This window comes from Crinia signifera, chromosome 4, assembly GCF_055691185.1.
Source record: "Crinia signifera chromosome 4, ASM5569118v1, whole genome shotgun sequence".
NCBI classification, from domain to species: domain Eukaryota; kingdom Metazoa; phylum Chordata; class Amphibia; order Anura; family Myobatrachidae; genus Crinia; species Crinia signifera.
This window is the reverse complement of record NC_139220.1, coordinates 115,270,213-115,293,363: the sequence shown is the minus strand read 5'-3', so window position 1 is coordinate 115,293,363 and position 23,151 is coordinate 115,270,213. Positions and strand designations below refer to the sequence as shown.

Below are 23,151 nucleotides of genomic sequence, written 5' to 3'. Positions count from 1 at the left end.
CACATTTTATTAGGGGGTGCACTGTCAAAGCGGTGTGCCTAGCACCACCTATTGGGCATGTCTAACACCGCTATTGGATCTGTCTAACACCACCAATAAGGCGTGCACTCACTACAATATAAAATGTCTCTCAGCCACACCATATTCTCCTGCCTATTTCAGTTTTAATCTTCTAATTACTCTGTGTAACAGTATATGCAAATAAAATTATATCTGGATGACAAAGATATGTAGTAATATGACAATGGTGTAATACAATTAATAATGCAAAACACACATAATTGATTGATGGGCGCTTATTTTAATGGAATACAGGTCTAAAAAGCAAAAGTCTTTGGTAAAAAGTATTGATGGTATTAATAGCAGCAATAAGTGTGGGGATGGGGGCACAGCATTAGGGGGTGCCTGTGCACCCTTAACACTCAATGTGCGCACGCCTATGGAGAGGATGTGAACAGACCAAAATGCAGAGTCGCACTGGGACTGAACCGTTTTAAAGTCCTGGTGCGACCAGGGCCGGTGCAAGGCACCGGAGCGCCCCAGGCGAGTCGGGGTGGGGGCGCCCCGGTGCCGGGGGGAGGGGTGGTACCTGTGGAAAGTGCTGCTGGAGCGGTCAGGGGTGTCCGTGCCGCAGGGGTACCTGCGGCGCCATCATGTGTATAAAGCTGGCTGCGGCTGGCGGGGTCCCTGCAGTGAATAAAAAATAACTAGCGCTTCCCGCGCCGCCGTGCGCATAGCGCTAGTTATTTTCTATTCACTACAGGGACTCCGCCGGCCGCAGCCAGCTTTATACACATGACGGCGCCGCAGGTACCCCTGCGGCATGGACACCTTTGACCGCTCCAGCAGCACAAGTTTTTTATGCCTAGAGCTGCCTAGTGGTGGCGCCGGCCCTGGGTGCGACCATGCATTTTGGGTTATGAAAGGGGTATAATATAGTAATTCTATGTCCAGCACTGAATTGAAAAAAAATCTATAATCCCCCAAATAGGTAAAAAAATGAAATTCATATGAATCGTAATAGACGTTATTCAGCCTTTGGTTAGTTAAAGTTTCCACATGAATGTCACCAGTGTGCTTCTACCAGAAAATAATGACCCTATGTGACACAAAAAATTGTAACCCTTTGAGTGCCAAAGCTGCTCAAAGGGTTAATATCAATAGAAAAGGTAAGCATTAGATATGCAAATTGTGGAAATTCAATTAAACTACAATTAATTTACTTCATATCATCTGCCGGCAATAGCTAAAGTGATTCATATTACTTAATTACGGCCCTGGCATTTTTAGCGGATATTTTGCGTTTCTCTCACAGCACTCAAAGGGTTAATATCAAAAGAAAAGGGAAGCATTAGATATGCAAATTGTGGAAATGGTACTTTTTATCCCTGTGAATGGTGATGCATATACTCAGTATGCAAGCAACTTGTTTCTGGGAATAATACCATGTTACTATAGAAAATTGAGTTGACCCATCTGCAGGATGTGTGACACTAACTGCTCAGTAATAAGAGCTATAGCCATATGCCCCCAACATTCTGATTAGGATAGATAGATAGATAGATAGATAGATAGATAGATAGATAGATAGATAGATAGATAGATAGATAGATGTGCAGCAGAAGGCCTGTGCAAGGAGATTATCTCCCCTCTCTCTCTCTCTCTGTGCATGTTGGTGGCAGGGCTCCTCTACACAACCCTCCTGTGTTTGGGGACCGGAAACTCCTAATGAGATTAGTGGCTGTACGCAGACATTACTTAGCCATGACTAAATGTGCTCTCTTCCTGCAGCCAGTGGAAAATTCAAGGGAACTTTTTCCCCCAGCAGCATCAGGTCCTCTAACCTTATAAAAGAAAAACTTTCATCCAAAAACAACACTGCTGCTGCTTCTCCCCTACCTTTCTGGCTGAGGGTCTTTATTAAATGACCAGAGCTCAGGAAGAAAGAAAAAAAAACCTCCTGAAGACTACAAAGCGCAAATGCATGGACCTGAGCAGAAGGAAACCACAGAGTCTCTTTGTGTGCTCCACTGACTCATTTTCAAGATGTTGTCTGCTGCCAGCTTCATACCGGAAGCGCATGGCAATTAGTCCTGCTGTTTCCAGACAAGCTGCTGGGCTCATACAACTTCTACAGGGAGAATAATACTACACTGCCCCAGCCACACTCTGCTAATGCACCCTGCCGGCATCCTCCGCTACATAAGCCTGCCCGATGCTGGCACACAAGTGGGCAGGAGAATGCCTGGCACACTTACCGCTCATGGCTGTGTGACATGCTTTATAAAGTTATAGATTACTATGCTCAGTATACAGTAGATCCGGCTTCACCCACACCCAGCTTGTGTCATTCTGTTAGTATGTGTTGAATAGCAAAAATCATATGTGAATGGTGAGCATGCATACGGTTTATCAAGGGCACTGTGGGTGCATCTGTCATTCCAGTGTCATTCACACCCTGTAGTACAGTAATGCCTGCAATCGGAGGCTCCCACCTCCCCAGACGCCTCTGGCTGCTCAGTTGTTGGCATATTAGTATTATACAGTACAGCCAGTGACACACATGATGCTAGGAGTATTCCCTCTCACACACAATCACCCCTTCCTCCAATGTTGCACACTAATCCTCTGCAGACAGAACTGTAATTAGTGCGTGCAGAGGCTACACAAGACTGCATGCAATAAGTGACACAAAATACACACATTTACATACCCAAACTCCTGCTGTACTCTGGGAACTTTCTCCTAGCCTTATTTATTTTCTAAGATGAAATTGGTAAAATCCCTTCGTTTTCCATGCTGACAGCCGTCTGCAGGCGTTTCTCTTGTAATGAGATCCTGATTTTTTTTCTTTCTTTTCTTTTTTCACTGCTGTGTGTGTATGTGTGAGTGTGTGTATGTGTGTGTGTGTGTGTATGAGCAGGAAGTTGGAGCAGTCAGACAGAGAGCCGGCTCACTTCCTTTCCTGCATTATTCCCCAGGCGGTTTGCAGTCTGTGTAAACAGGCTTTTCCTCTCTCTCCTCTCTCTGGCCGCTGATGTTCAGCATCGTTGTAATATAAGACACACACATAGTAAAACAGCAACAGTAACAACATGAATTGCACACACAAAAGTTACAAGTGCTCCATCTGTCTGCTGTTTTCATCTGCCTTCCCCACAACAGTGGGAGGAGCACCTCACTCAGACCCTATGTAATAACTAAATAAGCAAGTGTCTAATAAAAGAAAATATATATAGCATGTGTATGCTGCAGGTCACGGAGTGTGTCTGACAAACTCTTCTAAAAGCGTTTAGATTTGACATTAGATTGTAATATCTGTCAAGCAAAATTATATCTAGAGATAATATATATATAGACAGAGAGGGCGGGATGTACTAAAGGGAAAATACGGTAAAACGGGGGGGTTTACCGCATTTTCCTATGTACCAATACCCGTCTGCCCCGTTTTCACCAGGCAGGGTATCGCCACCCTCTGGGTGGCGATACCCTGTAGAAGCCTATGGGCTTCTATCGCTGCCCACCGTCCGCGCACCCCCCGTCCTCCCGTCCTCCTTTGATCTCCTCCTCTCCCAGCAGGTGTCATAGACGGCAGGACATCTGGCTGCAGGGGGGAGGACACTGGCAGCCGCCGGGATGTGACGGAGACCCCCGCAGACCACATCAAAGGTATCGCAGGGGTCTCCGTCACCGCAACCCAATGCTAGCCGCATATGTTAGTACATATGCGGCAGCATCGTGGCAGCTGTCAAGCGAAGGGCAGCGATGTATATTAATACATCCTGCCCATATAGAGATATACACACATACAGTATATATGCACAAACGTGCACATACTCTGGGCCTGACTCAGATATATTAGGAGCCCAGTGAGCAGATTAACGCCTGACACCAGCCCCGACTGGCCGGATCCCTTACGCGACACTGCGAGCGGATGTGTACACTTACACATTCGCTTCCAAGCGCCTGCACAGAGGAAAAATCATTAGATGGTTGCTCACAGAGTTTTTCTCTGTTCGCAGCAGAAATGTAGCCCAGGAGTTTTCTGATCCACGCTGATGTCCGAATTTTGGGTGAGCGTTGATGTAATGTGGCGTCATTTACCCACTCTAAACAGGCAGGGGAACGTCTACATTCCTTGGGATCCACCCATTGTTGCTATGGGCACGCCCATGAAACGCCAGGTGTCCAGCTTGGATCACCTCCTGCCTGTCAGTCAGGGAGCGAGTGCCCCAGCTAATGCAAATTTCACCGAAGCCGTTAGCTGCGGGGGTCTGCACGTGCGCATTAGCACCTGTGAGCGTGCGCAGTCCCCCACCATCGGGGACAGGGACAAATTCGGACAGGTGTGCACCGGTCTGAATCAGCTTCTCTATCCATCGCTCTCTCTCTCTACAGTGATATGCAGCACCATCAATATCAGTATCGATATCAGCAGGGCTGTGTCACCGAATGATCCACGGGGAAACACTGAACAATATCATTCAGTGACATCACTATAGCCCCCACTGAACATACAGTCTGCATGTTTAGGTGATCAGTACAGTTGATTTATATATTGTTTTTAAAAAATGTTGAGGGGATAAAAGGTCTATGTTTATGTTAGCCAGTATTTATTTTATTCTGCTACTGTTATCTGTAATCTTATCAACTACTTTATCTCTGTTTATTATTAACTATTTGCAGGAGGATGCTCCATCTGTACAAGCCCCTGGTGATGCATGCACCAGCTGACAATTGTGCATCACCTGCCAGGGCCCTGGACCAGGAAGCAGTGTAATCACATTACAGTATCACACTGCTTTCAGCTCTTTGCCATGACATACTATTATAGGGGGCCAGGATCAGTATGATCTACCTACAACGGACATACCGACAATTACATCGCCGTCACTGTTATACCGGCATGGTGTAAACACCTATGGTCAATATCCCCACACATACATAATACCGACTGTTGAAATACCTACAGTCAAAATATCAACATGATCATATTACATCAACAAAATGCAAAATATCTTAAAATACTGAAACAGGTAAAATCCTGAAAATTAATATGCAAACTGATTCTAAACACCGCCAATCACATCACCGAAATCACATCTATGACAAGCAGGTCTTAATAGCGATCGATGACACCCTGATGTTCCCTGACATGGGCACCATATTAGTGTACTGTGCCCACTCGCTATGCTTCGGGCATAGTGCCTCACTGTGCTCACCACACTATAATATTCTACCTCTATGCAGGGTTGCCTACCCTCCCGCCCCCCCCCCCCCCCCCCCCCAGAAAGGTGGACAACCCTCCTGGATACTGGCATGACCGCTCGCCCCGCATCTCCCCCACGGCAGTGTAATCTTGTGGCTTTTCAGTGTAGGGGGCGGGGATAAAGCCACAAATCGCATCATTAAGCCATGCCTCCTCCTCGAAGACCGCAAATTGCAGGATTTGCCTACGGGGGGTAGGGGGGGGGGCAGGGCTTGATGACATCTACGTTAGGCCCCACCCCCAAAGTGCTGCTGACAGTGTACTCTCTGGGCTTCTTTTAAAAGTAGGCAACCCTGCTGCCTCTATGCCCACTGGGATGGTAAAGTATAAAGTAGCTGATTTTTGAAAAAAACATGTACACAAGTCAGTTGTCAGATGTGTACGTCAGCATTGTGAGGTATTTGTTTTATTTGTATCACTGTTTTGACTGTTGGCATTGTGTAGGTGTTTTCTTCTAGTATGGGTTTTACTTGTCAGTATTTTGATGTTTTCGCTGTTTGTATTTTCGGTGGTGTTTAAATGTCAGTAAATTGTTCATCTGCATTTGGTTGTGAAGATTCTGTCAATTGGTAACCCATCCTTCGGCAGCCCATCACCCTACAAAAGGATTTGAGTAACTTGTCCTGTCATACAAAAGTCGACACAAGCATATGGTCGACAGTGAAAAGGTCGACATGTACTGCTAAATAGTACATTCTGGCCATAGAGGGTTCTTTGTCTGTTTGTCTGTTGTTCCTGTGTGGCCTCATTATTTTCTGGTGGGGTTTGTGTATGCTATTGTTAGCCCACAAATTAAGGAAGATATCCTCCTGTTTCTGCAAAGGATGAACTTATTAAGATGGCATGGAAGGCCCAGACAAATACATGAAAGTATGAAACAAACACATAGGGGGAAATGTACTAAGAATACGAATACAACTAATTGTATTCGTATTCTTGATACGAATGAATACGACTGCATACGTCGTATGCAAAGTCGTGTTCCGGAGGGGAATTTACAAAGCAGTCAAATACGACTGCTTTGTAACCCTCCGATGGCGTATTAATTCGTATTAGCTGGCCGTATATAGACGGCCGCTAATACGAATTCCTACAGGCAGTCTGCATGGATCAGTCAGATCCGTGCAGGCTGTAAGGTGTAAATAAAAATAGAAAAATAAATACAAAAACGGCGTGGGGTCCCCCCCCCCACAGCCAAAACCAGCACCAGGCTGAAAGAGACGGGCCAGTAATAAAAAATCAGGAAACCCGGGGGAGGCTTGCTGGGACTCATAGTTCCACAGTAAAAGACAATAGTTTTTATTCTATTTTTTGACACTTCAATCAGCCCGGTGACCACCGCACAGGGTCACCGGGGACAGCACCAGGCTTCAGTCTGGTCAGGTAAGTCCTGGAGGGGGGAAACCCCTTTAATAGGGGGGTCCCCAGTCCCCCAGGGCCCCTGGCCAGGCTGACTGGTCAGTAGGGTGATGTTTTGGCCGCGGGACCTTATATAATAAGTGTCCCCCGGCTGTGACATTACCCTGCTGGCTGGTTTGGCCTGGGGCTGGTTCTTAAAATACGGGGGACCCCTACTCATTTTGTCCCCCAAATTTTGGGAACCAGCCCCGGACCTGGGGCTGGTTTTAAAAAATCGGGGAACCCCTATTTGTCGGGTTTCCTGATTTTTTATTACCGGCCCGGCTCTTTTAGCCTGGTGCTGGTTACAGCTGTGGGGGGGGGGACCCCACGCCGTTTTTTATTTATTTATTTCTCTATTTTTTAACACTGAAGACTGCACGGATCTGACTGATTCGTGCAGGCTAAAGCCAAATACGAAAGGAAAATAAAGTGTATTTTCCTGCCGTATATTCGTGGCCGTTTTACACTAATTAGCGGCCATATTATCAATACGGCCGCTTAGTAAATTAGGAACCACCATTCTTTTGAATGGTGATTTCTGCCGTATTCTTTCGATGGTGTATTCATTCGTATTTGTAAATACAAATACGAATGTCTCATCATTAAAAATACGAAAATACGTATTTTTGGCATAGTAAATGCCAAAAATACGTATACACCAAAAAAAATCGTATTTTTGTATGAAAATACGATATTTTTTTCACAATTTTTTTTTCACTTTTTTTTTTCCGTAAATTTCCCCCATAATATTTTTGGGTTCAAATGCATAATGCAGAGCTTGGTCTCCATCCGTACTAAAGGTATTCTTATTTGGTTTGGTAACGTCAACAACTAAGGCAAAATAGAAATCAGGGCCGGAGCTACTTACACAATGGAAAGCTCTTCCAATAAAAGCTGTTTGTCGTTATATGAGGACATCTGGGTTGATGACCTAAGGACAAATTCTTTGGTAAGCAAATATATAAGTTGGGCTGCTGGGAGCTGCAGTTTATTTTGCGCTTCTCGAATGTGTAGTCCTGTGCCGGTCGCAGGTGATAATAACACGTCTTGGCTTCTGTCTGTGTCTCCAGGGCTGTGCAGGTACTACCCAGAGGAAGATAAGGTAGCATATTACATGTACATACTGTAGTTGAGCCAGGGTGGCTACCTCTATGCTGTCAGCCAATGCACGCACAAGATACATGGACACATAGGGGTAAATTTACTAAGATCAAATTAACATTTGTGCCCATTCTATGTCAAATACAGCTGGTAAATTAGCACTCATATACATAAAAATAACACCTTAAACCTCTAGAAAAGCAGGCGGATGGGTGGATGGATGGCATGCAGAAGGGTGGATGGATGGCATTGGTTGTGTAACATTTTTCAAAAGGATTGCAGTCATATTAAATCCATAGCTTTTCTGTCTATTATTAAAAAACGTATATGATAAATATAATGATGAAATTCTCTTCAATGTCTAAATATCATTGGTAATATGGAATATTAGGGTGAAAAGTCATGGGGCCTTATGTAGTATTATGTGATAATTAGATGTGCGGTTTTATGTAAAAACAAAAAATGGTCCAAATCACATGTTTTTCACAAAGCGTACATGCGGTTTGCGGTTAAAAACGCAAACTACAGCTCACATCCAGATGTTTTCCTATTGGCAGGACTCCACCAAACTAAAATAGACAGGGGTGAGGCTGGCGAGTTCGACATAAACATGCAGAGATCTGTGCATGGTTCTGTCCCCCCCCCCCCCAATTCCTCAAGCATAACCAGCCCAGGGCTCTTTAAGCCGGTCCTGGTTTCCCAAATACAGGAACTCAACACCAGGCTCTTGGACCAGTCCTGGTTCCAAATATAAGGGGGAAAAAAAGACTGAGGGTCCCCTGTATTTTAGAACCAGCACCGGGCTCCTGCAGCCAGCGGTGTCATGCCGGAGTACACTGTTTATGTAAGGTCCCACCGGTCGCACTTAAGAACAATGGGGCACTACTGTGTCAGCAATATCTGCTGCTGTCGGTACCACTGGAGCAATGGTGTCACTAGGGAGGTGTGGGATGCACCCGGGTGTCACCTGCTGAAGGGAAGCACCGCAGTATTGACTCCTATTCAGTGACAGGAGCTGGGTGCTGTGCTGTAACATTAAGTGCAGCACCCGGTTCCTGTTGCTAAGAAGGATACAATAGCTGAGGTGCTCTCCGGGGGGGGGGGGGGGGGGGGCAGCCTGCATCTCCAGAACCAACCCATGATGGGTTTGGGCCATGAGATCCCACTCCTACCGGCAAGATCACGTCCAGTTTCCAGATTTGTGGCAAGCCGCACGGACTTAAGGAACTCCTGCACCAGTTGTCTACACAGGTAGGGATGCCACTGTACTAGAGTGAAAATATACAAATGTGACAGAAAGTACAATCTATGAACCACCCCATTTAACAGTGTTCAGTTTTACAGAGATTTGATATAATTCCCATATGCATCAAGCTCCAGAAACCTTGTACCAAATAAGGAACTTGCATCACAGGAATCCCAATGACATCTGTCACTGGGTCTCCCCTAAACCATTCAGGACTGACCTCTTCCTCCTCCGGACCGGAGGAGGTTATCCCTGATTGCTTAAGGGGGGACCCACTGATGGACGTCATTGGGATTCCCACAACGCACGCCACTGGGATTCCTTAAGGGGAATCCCTTAGGGGTTGGGAGAGGAGCTGGTTATGTGGCTCCTCTCATCCGGGGGGATCAGGACATTTGTTTTTATTTTTAAAGCCTGGACCCTCTGCTGGAGAAAAGGACCGATCTGCACATTCTGGGTGTTACGGTTGCCGCCTGGGCACTGGATGGAACTACAGGAGGCAGGAAGTTGGAGGTCAGGTGTGAGCCCGTAGCCGGAACCACCGGTTAGGACGGCCACAGCGAATCCTACACTGACTCTATTGAGTACTCCGGGCAGATGACAAACCCCTGCGGGAACTAGGCTTCACCTGTGGCCGCCGCGTTCGAAGGAGCGAGTTAGGCCCGCTCCTACCCCGATGCAGCCAGGTCTTAAGGATGGACAAAGGGTGATCGATCGTCAGGGGCAACTCAAGAGGATATTCTACCTAACGGGCCTAACTAAATGATGCCCCTATCTTTTAGCACCTGGCCAATGACGGGAATGCGACTCAGTCGCAAGCACCAGAGAAAGACACAGGGAATCTTCTAACAAGGGGTACCACAAAGCGAGTCCCCAAAACCGAATACAATGCAGGAAGAGGAGTCCTGCCAAGAAGGGACAGGAAAGATGGGCAAGGGGAACAGGGGAATGTCCAGAGACGGAGGTGGCCTAAGCCCACTGTTAATGGCGATTAAATATGACCAGAGAGACAATAAGTGAAAAGCGCAGGTTACGTAATAAGTCCGCAACCTGCGTACCCTTTATACCTAACTACGTGCGAACAAAACGTAGCGCAGCGTAGCGTACCTTGTATTGTATATTGTACACCAAGAACCAATACCTTAATAAGAGATTCCTTCGCAGTAATTTGTCTCTAATCTGCGAATATACCTTTATGGACAGTGTCCGTAATATACCTTTATCGCAAAATGCGAATAACAGACACAAACCACAGTATAGAAGTAAGGAGATAAGAACTCCATAAAAAGGTTGTATTTAAGTCCCTAATGGACAACAGGGGGTTACAGGAATAGAAGATACAGGTTTAACAAGTGATACAATATGCTAACAATGAATACTAAACAGGCTCTGCTAAGGGGAAAGAATACAGATACAAGACACAACCAGCCAACTATACAATAAGTATAAATACCGTTAATGCAACCGTTACCCGTCTCATCAAATATGCGAAGTGCAGTCCGGCCAGAGCTCACTATCGTTCAGGGCTGAACTATAGTCCGGTAGAAAAGTCATGGGAAGGTAGATGTGCCGAAGAGACCCTGGCTGCTCTGGGTCGCCTATCTTATAGGGTCAGAAAGGGGAGGTCAAAGGCCGTTTTCATTGGTCGGAGGTCGTATGTCAGTTCAGCTGTGATTGGGGGGTTAGACGCTGCACCTGGTCTGAATAGGTGCAGGGGAGTGAACTTTAAGAGTCCTTTGTTTGATGGTTTCGGCGTCAGCAGGGATAAGAACTGGTTTCATCTAGTTTCCTTTGTTACCTACTTTCAACAGAAACTGTCTCTGGAATATGGATTATGTCCATAACTATCGGGCAGTGTATATTGCGAAATATTCGCAATGACCGGAATACTTCGCATAATGAACTGAACGGAACGGTACTAAACACGATACAGACAGACGGGTGCAGGGCTAACTAAGCTATGTGTGGCGTTCTAAACCTTTAACTATATTTCATTTCGTGTAAGTGTGTTATTATGAATTTATGTGTGATAGTGGGGGACATTTACCAAAATGGATTCGTAGAAAAAAGGTGTATTCGTAGGGAGAAATACACCTTTTTTTTACGAATTTGTATTTTCGGGATTTACAATCCCAAAAATACAAAAATTCGTAGTCCTAAAGATGGAACATTCGTATTTGTATTTACAAATACGAATGTCTACACCATCGATAGAATACGACAGAAATCACCATTCAAAAGAATGGTGGTTTCTGATTTACTAAGCAGCCGTACTGATAATACGGCTGCTTAGTGGTGTAAAACACCCACGCAAATACGACAGGAAAATAGAACACCATTTTCATGTCGTATTTGCGTTTTAGCCTGCACGGATCAGTCAGATCCGTGCAGGCTTCAGTGTAAAAAAATAGAAAAAATAAATAAATAAAAAAAAAAACGGCGTGGGGTCCCCCCCACAGCCGAAACCAGCACCAGGCTGACAGAGCCTGGAGCCGGTAATTAAAAATCAGGGAACCCGACAAATAGGGGTTCCCCGATTTTTAACAACCAGCCCCAGGCTCCTGCTCTGGGGCTGGTTCCCAAAATACGGGGGACAAAATGACTAGGGGTCCCCCGTATTTTAAGAACCAGCCCCAGGCAAAACCAGCCAGCAGGCTAATGCCACAGCCGGGGGGAGACTTTTTATGCAAGTCCCCCCGGCCAAAGCATTAACACTACCGACCAGTCAGCCTGGCCAGGGGCCCTGGGGGAGTGGGGACCCCCCCAATAAAGGGGTCCCCCCCCTCCAGGACTTACCTGACCAGGCTGAAGCCTGGTGCTGTCCTCGATGCCCCTGGGCGGTGGGCATCGAGCTGATAGTTGTGTAAAAAATAGAAGAAACCATTGTTTTTTACTGTGGCACTACAAGTGCCAGCAAGCCTCCCCAGCAAGCTGGGACTTGGAGAACCACAAGTCCCAGCCTGCTGGGCATTAAAGGGCCCGCTGGGTCTTGTAGTGCCACAGTAAAAAAAATAGTTAAATAAAACACACTGACACACATTTTAAATAAAAGTTTAATACATACAAAACACACATACTGATACTTACCTAGCTTGATCCCGTTGGTAGGTCGCTGGCTCCGGTGTCGGCGGCTCCGTGTCGGCGGCTCCGTTGTCGGCGGCTCCGTGTCGGCGGCTCCGGGGTCGTCGGCGTCCTGTCCGAAGATAATCCATGTTGGACCTGTGGAAGGAAATCCTACTCACCCAGGTCCTGCATGGATGGTCTTCGTTCTTCATCCGTCGACATCCCGGTCTTCTGACAGCTGCTGGCGACTTCCAGCAGCTGTCGGCATCTTCCGCGACGCTCCCCGGCTTTCAGAGCCGGAGAGAGAACCTTCCTGGTCGGCGTCTGGGCTCAGAATGAATTCTGGCCAATCAGGAGCCGCCTAGCCGCCTAGCGGCCAATCAGGAAAGGTCTTTCCTGATTGGCCGCTAGGCGGCTAGGCGGCTCCTGATTGGCCAGAATTCATTCTGAGCCCAGACGCCGACCAGGAAGGTTCTCTCTCCGGCTCTGAAAGCCGGGGAGCGTCGCGGAAGATGCCGACAGCTGCTGGAAGTCGCCAGCAGCTGTCAGAAGACCGGGATGTCGACGGATGAAGAACGAAGACCATCCATGCAGGACCTGGGTGAGTAGGATTTCCTTCCACAGGTCCAACATGGATTATCTTCGGACAGGACGCCGACGACCCCGGAGCCGCCGACACGGAGCCGCCGACAACGGAGCCGCCGACACGGAGCCGCCGACACCGGAGCCAGCGACCTACCAACGGGATCAAGCTAGGTAAGTATCAGTATGTGTGTTTTGTATGTATTAAACTTTTATTTAAAATGTGTGTCAGTGTGTTTTATTTAACTATTTTTTTTACTGTGGCACTACAAGACCCAGCGGGCCCTTTAATGCCCAGCAGGCTGGGACTTGTGGTTCTCCAAGTCCCAGCTTGCTGGGGAGGCTTGCTGGCACTTGTAGTGCCACAGTAAAAAACAATGGTTTCTTCTATTTTTTACACAACTATCAGCTCGATGCCCACCGCCCAGGGGCATCGAGGACAGCACCAGGCTTCAGCCTGGTCAGGTAAGTCCTGGAGGGGGGGGACCCCTTTATTGGGGGGGTCCCCACTCCCCCAGGGCCCCTGGCCAGGCTGACTGGTCGGTAGTGTTAATGCTTTGGCCGGGGGGACTTGCATAAAAAGTCTCCCCCCGGCTGTGGCATTAGCCTGCTGGCTGGTTTTGCCTGGGGCTGGTTCTTAAAATACGGGGGACCCCTAGTCATTTTGTCCCCCGTATTTTGGGAACCAGCCCCAGAGCAGGAGCCTGGGGCTGGTTGTTAAAAATCGGGGAACCCCTATTTGTCGGGTTCCCTGATTTTTAATTACCGGCTCCAGGCTCTGTCAGCCTGGTGCTGGTTTCGGCTGTGGGGGGGACCCCACGCCGTTTTTTTTTTTATTTATTTATTTTTCTATTTTTTTTTACACATTGCAGCCTGCACGGATCTGACTGATCCGTGCAGACTGCTAGAAATAATTCGTATTAGCGGCCGTATATACGGCCGCTAATACGAATTCCTACGACATCGGTGGGTTACAAAGCAGTCGTATATGACTGCTTTGTAAATCCCCCTCCGGAACACGACTTTGCATACGACTTAAACAGTCGTATGCAGTCGTAGGGAAAATACCAATACGAAAAACTAGGTTTTTCATATTGGTAAATTTCCCCCAGTATGTCTACTCTTCTGGTCCACTTTGTCACACATACTCGGGTATGGAAACTTTATTTGCGCAACTCTGCGAACCAAAATGGCGGCCATACTATCACAAAATGGCGTGTGTGCACCTAGACTTCCACAGTCCACCCTTTAACAGTAAATATAAAACTGTTACAATACAAAACATTTCACACGACAATACAGAAATTCATAATCCTAACAGAGAAATTGGGATACATGAATTAAACATATAAGGGGAGTAAACCATCTGCTCTCGGCCGATCCAGGATCATGGATAAACGATGGGCCGCATTTATCGAACAATCTACTCAGGGTCACGAAGGATAATGTACAGTTTTGGGATCAAAATAAAAACAGGGGTGGTTACAACATATACACGTTTTTCAGATATGGCATCCTTTGGTAGGTATTGTTTGTGACAACAGACCCTTTGTTGTCTCTCTTTTTTGGTATGCTTTTAAGTATGATGGTATTATCACTATTAAACATCCGGTCCACATGGTATGTGAAACTGTGCGCTAGTCAACCCCGACATGCCCCAACCTAATACAATGTCACTCAATTTCTGCTCCCTAAATGTGAAAGGGCTTAATGTGCCAGAGAAAAGGTCCTCTTTAACTAGAGAACTTAGGTCTAGAAAGATTGACGTGGCTTTTCTACAAGAAACGCATTTTAAACTAGGTGCTTCGCCCAGGCTGACTAATCATTTCTATCCTCTAGTATACTCTAGCAGTAATTCTCTGGGGAAAACCCTAGGGGTTTCTCTGATGTTGTCCCGCAGGATACGACCGATTGATATCTCACACCATATCCTAGTAGAGGGACGCTGCCAAATATTGAAATGCACAATATCTTCACAAAAATACACATTTGTGAATGTCTACTTCCCTAATACAAGACAGAGGCAATTCTTTGGCAGAATCCTGCGGCTTATTGAGCCGTTCAGAGAAGGTTGCCTTGTGATAGGTGGAGATTTCAACTGGTCCTTAGATCCTTCATTGGACTGCAACCCCACCCCAAGCTCCCCTCGTCTGCGAGATCACCGTAAAATTAAGCAACTTTTACATGACCATCAATTGATAGACGTGTGGAGGATTTTCAACCCCTCAGTTAGAGACTACACTTTTTTCTCGTCCCCTCACTCTGTCTACTCTCGCCTAGATTATTTTCTGATTGATCACCAGTTTCTCCAACATTTTACACATAGTGAAATTGGTCAGATCACCTGGTCTGATCATGCCCCTGTTTATGTCACAATGAAAGTCCCATCACCCTCCCCCCGCCCATGGTCCTGGCGGTTTAATGAGCTCCTTCTTTCCGACATCAGATTTAAAAAGGAACTGGCCACAGCAATCTCTGATTATATCACCAATAACGATAACGACCTAACCTCTCCAATATCGGTGTGGGAAGCACATAAATGTGTACTTAGAGGAAAGTGTATACAGCTGGGGTCATTAATGAAGAAAGAGAGGGAAGCAAGAAAGGAGGAACTAATTGAACAGATAAAAGCGTTGGAGACATCCCATAAATCTACACTCTCCCCAGACACGCTAAGAGATTTAACTGAGGCTAGATCGATGCTCAACCAGTTAATGCGAGATAGAACTAAACTTGAGTTGCGCAAGTGTAGACACAAATATTACCTCTGGGGTAACAAACCCAGTTCCATGTTAGCAAGAGCCCTGAGAGCCCAAAGAGCACAGGCTTATGTTCAGAATGTCACTGACGCAGAGGGGAAACGGGTTCATACCTTCACCCAGATAGCAAAAGCTTTTGAGGAGTATTACACTCGGCTGTATAACTTAAGGAGCGATCCCTCCCCATCAGAAAAAACTTTACTTAAACAAAAGATCAACAAGTATCTAACATCAGTGCAATTCCCAAAACTCTCTGAGGCAGACCTGACCTTACTAGAGAGGTCGTTTACTATAGAGGAGTTGGAGCAGGCCCTGGCCAATACCCCCTCTGGGAAAAGCCCGGGCCCGGATGGTTTCCCGATAATCTACTACAAATCCTTTGGCTCGACACTGATGCCCCTCTTTCTAAAAGCATGTAATGCCATCTCAAAGGAGAGGATCTTCTCCCCACAAAGCCTAGAGGCCCATATCTCTATTATCCCAAAAGAGGGGAAAGACTCGGCTCAGTGCTCGAGTTACAGGCCTATCTCACTTTTAAATACAGATCTGAAGTTATTTGCTAAACTTCTCGCTCTAAGGCTTGGACCGCTTCTCCCGGAGGTGGTACATGGGGACCAGGTGGGCTTTGTCACAGGAAGGGAAGCAAAAGACAATACAACCAAGGTGATAGATCTAATACACTTTGCGAGGCTTGGGGAAGCTCACGTGGTCCTCCTGTCCACTGACGCGGAGAAGGCATTTGATAGGATAGACTGGACCTTCATGGAGACCCTTCTGGAACACATAGGATTGGGCCCGAAATGTCTCCACCGCATTTTGGCTCTATATAGTACCCCCACGGCCCGAATCCGGGTTAATGGAGCCCTAACGAACTCGGTCGGGATACGGAATGGCACCCGTCAGGGCTGCCCCTTATCCCCCCTGATCTTCGTGCTATGTATGGAGGCCCTGGCGCGTGCGATACGGATGAACAATAATATCAAGGGTATTCAGGTCGGCAGACATGAGCATAAATTGGCACTATATGCGGACGACCTATTAGCTTCCATCTCGAGTCCAACCACATCGCTGCCGTCTTTGATGTTGGAATTCGAGAAATTCTCACTTCTAACTAACTTCAAAATCAATTTTGCCAAGTCTGTAGCCCTGAATATATCTGCCCCAGATGGCACAATCGAAGGTCTTAAAAAGGCCTTTCCCTTCCATTGGCATCCAACGCACATCAAATATCTAGGGGTCCTGTTGTCCAGGGATAATTCAAATCTTTACCAACTTAATTTTGTACCTCTGCTTGCTAGTTTAAAAGCCTCTATTTCAAAATGGTCAGTACTTAAATTATCCTGGTTAGGCAGAGTTAACACGATTAAAATGAACTCCCTCCCTAAAATACTATTCCTCCTTCAAGCGCTCCCAATTGCAATACCCCCCTCCTTTTTCAAAGACCTGCAAAATATAGTGAGTAAATTCATCTGGATGAATCGCAGACCTAGGATCTCCCAAAGAGTCCTTGTCCAAAGCCGCGACAGAGGTGGCCTACAACTCCCCCACTTCCTCAGCTATTACCACTCGGTCCACATTACCAGGATTGTGGAAATGTCCAGGCCTACACCATCCAAACAGTGGCCGGCTATTGAAGGTCACTCAGTGGGAGTGTCCCCAAAAGTCATCCCTTGGCTCCGGAAGATCCCTCCGGTAGGACACCCCACTCTGTCCCCAACACTTTCCTGTTGGGGTAGATATAGAGGTTTGCGCTATTTTGACCCAGGTGTGACAATCCTTACCCCGCTAATTAACAACCCTGAATTCCCACCGGGATTTGAACTACGGAATCTCTGTAGTCGCTTTTCAGTCGAGGTGACACACCTGGGTCAATTGGTAGATAGGTCCGGCCTTCGTTCCTTTGAGGACTTACATAAAGATATTGGTCTCCCGACAGGTCTTTTTTGGTTCTACCTCCAGATTAGACATTACGTCTCCTCCCTGCCTAAACGAAAACAAAGCTGGGAACCAACTCCCTTCGAGTCGCTAATACTCTCCAGAGAGGCCCCAAAACACTTGATTTCCAAATTTTACCAGGTATGCCTTAGTAACCTACCAGACCCAACACCTGCATACACAGTGGCCTGGCACAAGGAACTGGGTAGAGAACTGTCGGCAGATCAATGGAGTCAAATATTTCAATATGTTTTTGCATCTTCCTCTTCAATCCAAACTCTAGAAACCCAGTATAAGATACTATCCCGCTGGTACAGATGCCCCTCCTTATTACACAAAATGAATAATACTATTTCGGACCTCTGCTGGAGATGCGACCAACACTCTGGCACCCCCCTTCACATCTGGTGGACCTGCCCAGTTATCCAAGATTACTGGCACCAGATTCACACCATCTCTGAAAAGATTATTAATTCCTCTCTTCCATTTAGCCCTGAATTCTGGTTGCTGAACCTTATGGATATGCCCATCTCCCGATATAAGAAATCCCTAATTAGGCACCAAATGAATGCGGCTAGAGCGGTCATTCCCTGTCACTGGAGATCTAGCAGGGCCCCACCCATCACACACTGGTTTCGCAGAATAGACCTATATATGTCCATGGAGGACCTGTCGTCCTTTTTGAAGGGTTCGCCCCAGATTTTTACTGCAACTTGGTTGAGCTGGCTCACCTATAAAGAATCCTCTGATTACTCCCATCTAACTACTCAAGGACAGGTTGCCGAGATGAAGTGACCCCTGGATGCAACCCCCCCCCTCCCTCACCACCCTGCCTCCTCTACCCTCCCCCCTCCCTCCACTTCTCTCTTCTTTCCTTCACTTTCTTATCGTTACTCTACTTTCTTTCATAATCAGTACATCTTATTATGGGACTAATCACATTGTCAATAATTTGTTTGTTGAATATTTACACATTTTACTCTGAAAGACAAGCACTGCACTCAATTCTTGTAATTGTCTTTATTGTTTTCTTAAGTACATTGCATTGCATTTATTTCACTTCTAAGATGTATTGTGATCTTTAATAAAAATTGATTGCAGAAAAAAAACATCCGGTCCTGGGTAATGTATCAAGTTTATAGATTCTACCTTGACCTAAACTGGGATGGGTAACACACTCTCAGAACTCTGTATTGTCCGTCCAATGCCTGGCAGCAGTGCGGCAGCGGTATCCTTGATTTTGAAGATAACGGATAGTGGGGGGGAGACAGGAATAGGACCCACAACAATAGAGAAAACTGAGAAAGGAAAAATTTGGTTAGTGATCCTTCCAACCTGTTACCTGTGGGGTGTGTCACAGTCCCTTTTGTAGCTTGTACAGGTTGCTTGACCTTAGCTGCTCTCCAGTCCTCCCGAAATGGTGCCTCTTAGCGATTTCTTTCTTTCGCCCTCGAGTGTAAGGACCTTTTGGTTTTCTGTTCCTTTGGCAGTAGGACGAACGTACCCGAATCTCTCTCTCTGCGACTTTGTTATTGAGGTAGTGCTGGTCAACAAGATCTGGGGTGGTCCTTTCCAAAGGTCTATCAAGCAACCTGTATATGGCAAAGCAAGGGAAACAACAACAACATCTCCTGGTTCATGGTTATGACAGTTCACAACAGGTGTCAACAAAATCCTTTTGCTGCAGTTTTCCAGGTGTGGATACATCACTTGCATTTGTGGTCTAGGATCTCCTTGTGGGATTACCATAACCTGTGGCTGCCCGCCAAGCAATGTTTCGATGGGGACCAATGAGGTGGAGTTCTGAGAGTGATTCTACTACTACAAAAGAGATTATGGGGTGTACCATCAGTCCCTGAAGGTTCATACATGACTTAAACCTTTCATATGTATAAATATACTTGCATACTCAAGGGTGCTTCTGGGCTGCTTTATCTATACACACAAACGTCAACACATATATATATATACATACAGAGTAGTCCAGTCAATATGCGCAAATAGTTCCTTGTTTAAAAGAAAAGTCCATATGATGGTGGTTCATGCAGTGCAGCTGTTTTTCTGGTGAGAGGTAACACCAAAACCTCAAGAAGACGGACATGCAGGAGAAAAACCAGAAAGCGCACGATGTGAGTATAATGCAAAGAGTACTTTACTGTAATAATAAGGTCACATACATGTAAGTTTAAAATAGCAGGTATGCAGGTATAATAACCCGGGGAAGCAGATCAGGCATCAACACGCTCACAGCGTATAGCGCGGCAGCAGCTGAAGGCTCCAGACCGGGACCAGGACAGTTCACAGACGATCACAGCGTCAACACGTCATCAAGGACCGCCCCAACGCGTTTCGTCATTGGATGACTTCGTCAGGAGGCGTATCCCAGCTTAATCATGGCAGCATTTAAATACCTTCACTTCAATGACTGATTAGAGGTCAGATTAAATTTTTAAAGTGACAGTGCATATATAACATGGGTAGTGTGCAACATACCGCAAAAAGGTTTACAAACATTGTATACAATTACATTTACAAAAATTACATATATAGATAATAAATATATGAATACAAAAATATAAAAATACAAAAATACAAGGAAAGAAAACACATTATATATATATATAAAACCAGCAAAGATAAAAACAGAGAATGTGTCGGCTCCGGTCTGGAGCCTTCAGCTGCTGCCGCGCTATACGCTGTGAGCGTGTTGATGCCTGATCTGCTTCCCCGGGTTATTATACCTGCATACCTGCTATTTTAAACTTACATGTATGTGACCTTATTATTACAGTAAAGTACTCTTTGCATTATACTCACATCGTGCGCTTTCTGGTTTTTCTCCTACATATATATATATATATATAAAAAAATAAATAAATAAATAAATGCTTCTAGAGTGGACTGTACAAAGCCAATTTTGTATTACCTGCAGAGGATCCTGCTGGAGGAGGGATGTGGAGATGGCTCTGTGGGAACAACCGTTGCAGTTTCTTTCCCCCCAGACAAGTAAGGCATGATCCTGTCGTCTTACCTGTCTGTGGGCACGCCAGAAATTTCGGACTAATTTTTTTCCACATACCTTCCCTGTCAAGACAAGTCAGGCCATGGGCTATCTCTGTCCTGACAGTTTGGCATGTTCTCAGAGTCACTGGTTTTCCTTGTCCATCTTTCTATTCCTGTCCACATCCCTTCGGCTTCCAGACTGCTTCTCCTGCAGGGGACACAAATCTTGTATTTCTATGTGAATGTACTGACATTTACAGGGGGGACACAAACATTATCCGCAGAGCGCATGGCTCACCCAGCTGCCTTGCCAGCATGTTCATCATCAAGTGACACTGAATCCTCATCGAAGATGTGGCCTTTACACTTGATAACAGCCACTCTGTCCGGCAGCTGTGTGACTGTCAGAAATCTTTTAAACTTACAACGCTTGCGCCACTGGAGTGCCAGCTACTGAAACAAAACATCTGAGGCGCCATAGGGCCTAAGATCTTCTGTATTACCCCAACAAACATACTTGGAGTCGGCATGAATATTGGCTGTTTTTCTCTCAGTTCGCAGTACTATTAATGAGACTGCTGTTGCTGAGTGAGACGTCCAATGGGTTCAGCCTCTACTATGCCTTTTCCATCTATTACGGTATAGCCAGTGTACAATTTTCCCTCTCGGTGTTGTGGAAAGAACGAAAAAAAAAATGAATTACCTCTTCCAATGGGTTGTTACCACCCTTTGGGGGCATGCTGCAAAAGGTCTGACTCAAACATGTCATGCAATCATATTCATCTCGGCTCCCACTAAATTCCACCATTCCAGCAACCTCAGCACCAATCCACCCTTTGTGCCTTTGGCGGGCACACCTGGTAAGAGTGTTGCTGGGTTTACAATATTACCCATTTTACATGGTAACATCAATGCAAGTTCCCATTTAGTGAACTTGGCTGATGAATATTTTTCACATGTTTAGGCAGAATTTTAGGAGTGTCCAGACTATATGAGGAGCATAAACAGTTAAAACACACCCCAACACCACATTCTCAGTTTTGTTTACCAGTAGTGCTATGGCAACTACACTGTGTAGACAAGTAGGAAGTGCTCAAATAATAGGGTTTAATTGCACACTGCAGTACGACATTGGTCAGGCTGGCATCACCAGGTTTCTTACGTCACTATATCTGTCGCCCCCTCAGCAGGTCTAATATTCTAAATCACATGGTCTCTTGTGTCAGTTTTACCCATGGCAAAAGCTGTAATCAGGCCTGTTTCTCCTTCTTTATCCACATCTGTCTGTGAAGACATGGGTATTGTGATTGCACCTATTTATATGTAAATGCGTTTTACAACCCTTTTCATTCTTTGTAGAAGGGGAATGCTTTGTGCATTACTTGGACTGCTTTTCACAAGATGGTGGCTGTGGTTGCCCTGGGTAACATTAGGAGTAATGCTTAAAGTTACTGGGACTTTGTTCAAGATTTACTGAAAAATATATTGTGACTACTCGCTTTATGGGGTATCGCATATTCACAATGGGTATTTTTCTCTGCTGGGAGTGCGACAGATTTTTCGAACTATTTTTCTATGATTTGTGGGTTTATGGTTACTAATGTGTCCCAGATTTCCCTCCCCCTCCCCCCCTTGTTCAGGCGCAACCGCAATCCGTCCTGAGATACCTTATGTCCTGCCTCAGGAGGATACACCAGAAGTTGTCTATCGCCAACTGCTGGTGCTGTGGATGAGGAAAGGACATAACAATAGATCATTAACCCATTGTATTGGTATTTACCCATTTGTGGGCCGTAAGGACAGTGTGCGATCTTGCAAGACCCGGGGGAGGGGCTTGGTGGCTTTCTGAGGTTTCTGGAACAGAAAAGTAGGGAAAGGAAAAAAAATTGGAAAAAGAGAGAGAAAAACTCAAAAAGGGTAGAAAATATTAATGACAGTAATGTGTACATTTATTTTCAACCGAAAATTTTTCTTTTATTTTGATGACACCAGGATTTAGCACTATGGGGAAATTGGCTCTCAACTATTTGGTTCTTACCCTTTTCAACTCCTGTTCTGATTTGTAAGCCCTCCCTTTCTTTCTGTTTCCCAGTGTGGTTGTGACTATGGGCTGTGTCTAGGGGTATTTAGCTAAAAGTTCTCTTTTGGGAACCTTGTTATTTCACTGGGTATTTTTCCAGCTCAACCTCAGATTTCGAATGGTGAGGCTGTACTTTGGGGCGCTATACTTTCGGTTTTTAACAGGGTTTCTATTGAAGCTATGGTTGCCATTGATCCTGTGTCCTTCCCATCTTTAGTTCAAAGGGAACTCGGTATTTGTGCTGTAGTTTTTAGCTACCTTAGATGGATTTGACTCTATGACAGTGGAATACAACATTAGCCTCTGAGGACTGTCCAGCATATCTTGCACTTCTTGTGTAAGATTTCTAGGAGTGTCCAGAAATACCCCATCAGGGGTGCAATAGATGACACATCCCATTTTACATAGTAAATCTCTACTCAGGAGGTTAGTCGGGGCCGCTGCAGCCAACAGAAAAGAGTGTTTGGTATGCAGTGGCCCGATTGTAACCTTCGCTGGTTTCGTCAGTGGGTAATGTTGTATTTTTCCTGTTACCCCAATTGCTGCTACTGGTTTGTCAGTGAAACCCAAGTGAAGAGGAGTGTTGAGAACAGATCTGGCCGCCCCTGTATCAACCAAAAAGGTTTGCCTTACTCCAGCTATATCAACCTTCACCTGAGGTTCCTCTCTAAGGTGTTGAGTTAATCTAACTGGCTGTAGGATACAGGTATGA

At 45.8% G+C, this 23,151-nt stretch overlaps 1 protein-coding gene across 1 annotated transcript in view; it reads right to left on the bottom strand.

The window, feature by feature from the left end:
* Positions 1–3,121, bottom strand: part of ELK3 (ETS transcription factor ELK3) — a 55,514-nt gene extending 52,393 nt beyond the window's left edge. Inside the window, exon 1 of the mRNA XM_083182292.1 lies at positions 2,714–3,121. The gene's annotated coding sequence lies outside the window, so the exon portion shown is untranslated. The remainder of the gene's footprint in view (positions 1–2,713) is intronic.
* Positions 3,122–23,151: the final 20,030 nt, after the last annotated feature.